We start from the raw sequence: 7380 nt of genomic DNA on the forward strand, positions 1-7380 counted from the left end.
AACTTCACGCTATGTCCTTAAAGTCTAGGCTTTGCTTGAACCGATGTCTCGCCTGGTGTTACATTGCGAGTCGTCCGTCGCCATTCCATCGTGTAGGTTCGTGGTCGGGATAGCGACCCATCGTCTGTCTCCCAGACCCGAAAGAATATATTGAAATAAAGGAGTCCAACTCAAGTCTATTTTTTATATTTTATGGACATACATAGAATAGAAACAACACTCGTTGATATATTTGATATGAAAAGACACAAGGGTGAGATTCTATTTATCATCCAACATCATTGTTTCAATTTTTTTTTCAATTTTTAAGCCCCCGTTACACTATCAAAAAGACAGTAATAAGCAGCGTCTTAAAGTGAAAAAAGTACTGCTCACAGGTTCAGTAGCATCCATTAGTGATGTCATTTGATTGTGACGTCATGGTAACAATTACGTCACAATGGTCTGCAAACCATTGTGATGCAATTTCATTGCAGCGATATCTACAACTCACCCAAGCGATATCTCATGTGGGAGCCAGTTTTGGACGATAAATATTTTAAAATGAGATAACATATAGTATGACTTTCCGACGATTTGCACATGTGCATTTTAGAGATTCGCAATACTGATTAGTCAGTGTAAGCCATATCACGACACAGAAACATACGATATGACGTCACCCATTGTTCATGACGTAATAAATTACATAACGTCATGTGAACAATAGGGTGCCTTCACTGAAGTTTCTCTTTAGGGTTGACATTTCCAACTTTTTCACGTCCTTTTCTCTCTTAATGTACAGAATATATCTCTTACTATACAGAACAACCTATTCCAATCTCATTAAAATCAGTCCTCAGTTCTTGCTACCGCTAAACAAAGATCTGATTTTAATGAGATTGAACCTACTCGAAACTGCAATTATCTGCACCGAGCGAATGAATGGTGTAAGCTATCTCCTTTTAAACATAGACTTTTCAAATATTTCAATATGTAATGTGACCACTTTGCTCTATTCTAACATTACACGCACGTACGCACACTATTGTGAAATAGGATTTGCAGGTATACATCGCAGACCTTCTCTGCGAGCTTTCCTCACATCCGGGGGGGAAATCCGGGGTAGAATAGGTCTTCAGCAACCCATGCTTGCCGTAAAAGGCGACTATGCTTGTCATAAGAGGCGACAAACGGGATCTGGTGGTCAGGCTCGCTGACTTGGTTGATGCATGTCATTGTATCCCAATTGCGTGGATCGATGCTAATGATATAAATCACTGGATTGTCTGGTCCAGACTCGATTATTTACAGACCGCTGTCATATAGCTGGAATATTGCTGAGTGCGGCGTTAAACAACAAACCAACCAATAACCAGAGTGTGTAGGGTTCCACATTAGTGAGTGTGTAGGGTTTCACATTAGTGAGTGAGTGTGAAGGATTTCACTTTTGTGAGTGAGTGTGTAGGGTTTCAATTTAGTGAGTGAGTGTGTGGGGTTTTATGCCACTTTTAGAAATATTTCAGCAATATCCCAATGGGGACACCAGAATTGGGCTCACCACCTGGGATAGACATGGCCACTTGTCTGTTTGTCAGGGACAAGAAACAGTATGTTTATCTAACTCAAAACCTAGTTATTTTACATCCCCACCAGTTCAAAATGACTAGATCTTCAGTGTGATAAGAGACACTTCAACCACTGAGCTACCCCTCACAACTGAGACAAATCTGGCAGATCTGGTCCAGACTCGATTATTTACAGACCGCCTTCACATAGCTGAAATATGCGGCGTTAAACAACAAACAAATATAAAAGCTGACACGCTGTGATATTACTAAAGCACTGTTCAAACCGTTAAATCGAAACTCACACACTCAGCGAGATGGAATAAGCAACCTTATATGGAAAATTATGTATGCTGCAGCTTCAAGTCCATCACTGCCATGTGGGGTTGGGCGTGGTAGGATGTGCAAGGGTTGGTGAGAATGAAGAATATGTCAATAACTAGCAAGTCCAATCAGTACTTCGCCCATAATGGAGAAATGTAGTTAATGTACAGGTATTAACGACGATACAGGGAACATCGGTAGTCGGTTAATTTCGTTAAATATACAAACAATTATATCTTAACCCGTAAAATAATTCTTAAGCCGTGAGTCTACTTACTGTTGTTTTTTCCCCGAGGATTTGTTAAGATAACACATTGAAGTCGCCAGGACATGCTTTAAGCAGGTTGATTCAATTTTGAACTGATGTTCTTTTTAGAGCATTTCTGCTTTTGAGGTTGGTCATCTTTCTCATATTCATTGTTTTTGTCTGTTGTGTAACATGGCACTAATTAACGTTAGAGCTATATGAGGTCTGCTTGTATACAATCAAGAAAACCTGATATTCTTCATGTTATCTTCGGAGGCAGGGTGACCCTGCCGTATGAGGGACCACAATTATGTACGAAGTTGCGTCCCTTTGGTCCACAAAAAAACTATGATTGTGGGCTCAAATCCCTTTTCGCCCCAGTTATAGTTTTTGGTTTGTCAGCACCATACGCATGCTCGTGGATTTCACCAAAGTGGTAAACTGCATCACTTCAAGTTTTCCTTTCACGTTAAGCTGACCATTTTCCCGAGGAAAGAGAGTTAACTGACTTTAAAAGTCCAGTTTCTACCCTTGCCGAACTAGACCGGAATACTTGGGCTCGATCTTAGCGCCACCAGTGGCTATTACTAGTTATGTCCCTGCTCTGCCTCTCCTATGGACCAATCAGATTCCACCTCTCGTATAACTTGCATTTGCTTCAAACAAAACGGCGACGCCCAGCCACGACGATCTGATCGATAATCACGATCTATATTGTGATAAACGGGTCTTACATCGCGAAATGCATCAAATCATGTGAGCGCCTTGATTAAAAACATGAAAAGATTTGGAAAATATCTGTTGACAACGAGTTGACGGTGCACATCAACCGAAATCAACATGACAGTTTATGAACCTGATTTCGATTTCGTTGCGCGATTTTGATTGGACTATGCATAGACTCGTTAGTCCAGACAAAATGTAAATCCATAATACTAGCCTAGTTCGGCAAGGGTGGAAACTGGACTTTTACCGTCAGTTAACTCTCTTGCCTCGGGAAGATGTAAGCTGACAGGCTGCAATATAACTTGAATACTGTTCAAATCCCATTAAACCCAACGCATTCACACTTGTTATCTTCCTATCAAATGGGGGGCACGGGTGGCCCAGTCGTCTAAGGCGCCGCGATTCGCTGTGCAGAATTGCGTCCCTTGGGCACGCCAGAAACCTATGATTGTGGGTTCGAATCCCGGTTCGCCCAGATTATGTTTCTAGGTTTGTCAGCACCATACCCGTGCTCGTGGGTTTCACCGAAGTGGTAAACGTCTGAGACCTGCATCACTTCGGGCTTTCCTCCCACATTAAGCTGACACACCATGATATAACCGGAATACTGTTAAAAGCGGCGTAAAACCCAACTCACTCACTCACTCACTCCTATCAAATGCTTCCACTGGATGTGTCAGGGTTTGTGCTACAATATATTATGCAGACTTAAATCCCTTTTGTGAAGCCAGGATCCAGTGATCATGGGTCTGAATTCCAAACTCTCCCTGATTATGATCCTTGAACATCTGTGCATGTTGCTTTTGTCAGACCTGTGTCCAACAAATAATCCGAACTCATTCACTCACTCACTCACTCTATTTTCCTAATTCCTTCAACTGCAAATGCATTTTCGCGTTTGAAGAAGGGCTAGTCAAAACGAGTTATCTTCCCTCAATAGAATCACTCAATTATTCATGTAACTTAAACATGAATATAGATGGTGTTATAGGCAGTACTGAATTCTTGGCCATTGAATTACTCTAATAACAAATAGATCTACCAGAAATACTGATGCTGTCTCTATTGTTAGGTAATTGGATTATGAGTGGGTTTTGGGTAATGAGGAGTGAAGGTTTTAAACACTCAGTATTTACATTGGTATATATTGAAATGTTGGATAAAACACCATAACAGACTTTGATTTATGTTATATAATTATTGAGTTTAAAATTTGATTGATTTGGAACATTTTTCAGAAATTATAAGAGAAGTATAAATTAGATGATCAATTTGTGGTTTGCAGGTGACAAAATGGAGAAAGGTTTCCCTCAAACATTAATTCCAATAAATGTCTCTATTTTTGTCAACATTTAGTACAAAGGCAAATGATGCCAAAGTTATTTTTGTGTCCAGTTTTTGTTTGCAGGTGACCATCTTCCTGAGGAAAGAACGTCCACTAGTCTATTTATCAAAGTTTCGTTTCCACTAGACTTTGATATAGGCTTGTGGATACGCTTGCCTTGAGTTGAGATGATGGTGGTGACAGAAAACTTAATTATTGTCCAGTGGTTGTAGTGTTTGCTTGTCATGCCAAATACCCGGGGTTTGATTCCCCACATGGTACAATGTGTGAAGCCCAGTTCTGGTGTCCCCCATTGAGATGTTGCAAGAATATTCAAAGCGTGGTAAACAATACTCACTCACTCGATGCTGCACATTAAGCACTCCCATGTAACACTGCTCTTACTCACTGTCATACATTTGTTGCTCTGCAAGGCTATATAGGTTCCAGTGGTGTTATCCTTACCACCGCACAGACAAAACAAACATGGGTGCCAGGGGTTATCACCTTGACCAGATAACTTCACACCAAGGACCAGACAACAAAAACACATAGGGCTTATAGCACAATGCTAGGGACCAGAAAAAATTCAGGCATGTAGATTTTACAGGTAATAACAGAGACCATATAATAATCTATTACCGTATTCGACGTAAAAAGCGCCCAGGGCGCTCTAAAAATTAGAAATAGGAGGCTCTTATCAGGGCGAACCAGGAATTGAACCTATGACCATAGGTTTCTGGTAGGGCTGGGACGGTTAGCTCGGGTACTTGGGTTGGGTGGGTACTGAGTAGGACCCAGGTACCCACAGGACTATCCGGACTGGCTGGTCATATGATATATTGTTTAATGGCAAAAATTATGCATGACCAGATCGTTTTGTACGAGTATCTAAATACATTTTGACAGGATTACAGTCAAATGTTTCCCAATCGGACATTTTGTACCAATCTCTTGATACCTACAGAGTGTAACCCAGGTAGGGTCAGGTAATGGGGGAGTGGGTAACCGGGTAGTAAATTTGGACTCGTCCCAGCCCTATGATGTACCCAAGGGTGCAACACTGCATGGTGATTTGCAGAGGCCTAGAAGAATGGGCCACCCAGGCCACCCGGACCACCCCAACTATTATGACAAGATAATCATATTTTGACAACTATCAAATATCACTATGTCATGTAGAAGTGGGGGGCACGATGGGCCAGTCGTCTAAGGCGCTGCAATTCACTGTGCAGAGTTGCATCCTTTGGGCACGCCAGAAACCTGTGATGGTGGGTTCAAGACCCGCTTCACCCTGATTATATTTCTAGGTTTGTCAGCACCATACCTGTGCTTGTGGGTTTCACCTAAGTGGTAAACATCTGAAACCTGCATCATTCAGACACAACAAGCCGACACACTATGATAACCCGGTCACTGGAATACTGTTTAAATCTGCATTAAACACAACTCACTCATGTAGAAGAGTATCAGATGTATGATAGTGCTAGGCATTGTCAAATTACAATACTTCCCTGTTGTGTATCCACTGCTATGTTCCATCATCACCCATTAATACATTTGGCTTCTAAGCAGTGTTGTTACTTGTAAGGCTTAAAAAAATAAAAGAATTGGTTCTCATGCAAAGAAATAATGCAGGCGGGTGTTTTTTTGTTGTTGTTGCTTGTTCAAAACTAGTATGTAACCAAATAAACAGTTGTGTACCAACAACCTGGGAAAGGGCCTCCCTACATAAACAGCATACAAACTCCTATTGCCGCCATGACCATTACACGAGATACACAGTAAAGCAGTGTGCATGTAAAGGGAAGTAACTTGTTTGTTTTATTGGATCGCATTGCTCTGAAGCAATATGATTACTTTATAGTTTTGAAAATGGAAATAAAATTGAAACATGCGGCAGAATTTATGATGATGTGGGCAGTGGCTAAGAACCAAGATTATTATTTTTTTTAGCCTAACCAATGAATCAAGCCACTGCCTGGTTCCAGTGAATGCTCAGATAACATCACATGAACAGCAATACATGCATTTCTCACGCAACATATGCTACAGCCTTGTGGACATCAACTCTACATGTTCCTTTATCAGCGGAGCTCAGCTGACTGCCTGGAGCTATAAGTATAAATGACTCCCATTTCATGGCTCGACTTAGTAGTCCTGCATCACAACTACTCTGCATATCAGCTGTATGTATTCACTGGTGAGGAAGTGTAGTAGGGCCACGGTGAAATTGTTTTTTGTCTAAGTATCTCCTACGTAGGACTTAATTTCTCCTACGTAGGACTTACTATCTCCTACTAAGTCCTATGTAGGAGATAGTAATTCTAGGCAATACTGAGTCCTACGTAGGAGGTAGTAAGTCCTACGTAGGCGATAGTAAGTCCTACGTAGGTGAAAGTAAGTCCTTCGTAGGAGATACTTAGACAAAAAAAAAATCACCGTGGCCTTAGCTACTACGCTTCCGTACACTGGAAATGGGGAAATGTAGCATACACAAGCCTGGAGCCTGACTCATTATGTGAGATCACAGGATAAAAAACACCAAACAGCCTCTGTTGTCCACAAACATTATTAAGATGTAAAACAACTATATATTTCATCTCCATGTCATGAAGAGCTTTATTTTCAGTTACATAACTATTTAATACAATTTAATAATCACATCAAACTACACAAATCATGAACTTGTGTAAAATGTGATGTGATGAAAACTTTCTGCTCTTTCAACAGATACAACATGGCTGAGGTTCTATGGTCATTATTTCAAAATAGTTTCTCTGTACTTACAGTCCATGTGTCTCACATTCAGACACTCTTGTTACCAAAGTTACAACCATTACAAGGCCATTCTTTTTCTATTTATTGGAAACAGATTTCTTGACCTCTGTCTGGAGATGAAAGATAGAATTCTCTCAAAAACATAACTACAATCTCCAACAAACATTTCCTATTTCAATAAAGGTGCAATCTGCTGTTTCTTCTTGGAAAACAAAGGGAGTTAATTTGGCCAACTCTGTGCATGATGGACAAGGGACAGAACACTCAGATTTATTAGGCATGGAATCCGCTTCAACTGATTGATGTGGAGAATTATAGATAGATGTCAAATTTAGCATGTAATTAGTGTTGTTGATTTTTTATAATACTTTGAGTAAACACATGATATTTTTCAGAAGAAAAGTGTAAATCTTGAAAAAACAACAAACAAA

The sequence above is a fragment of the Haliotis cracherodii genome, unplaced genomic scaffold, assembly GCF_022045235.1.
Source record: "Haliotis cracherodii isolate W230 unplaced genomic scaffold, xgHalCrac1.p SCAF_5, whole genome shotgun sequence".
Taxonomy (NCBI): domain Eukaryota; kingdom Metazoa; phylum Mollusca; class Gastropoda; order Lepetellida; family Haliotidae; genus Haliotis; species Haliotis cracherodii.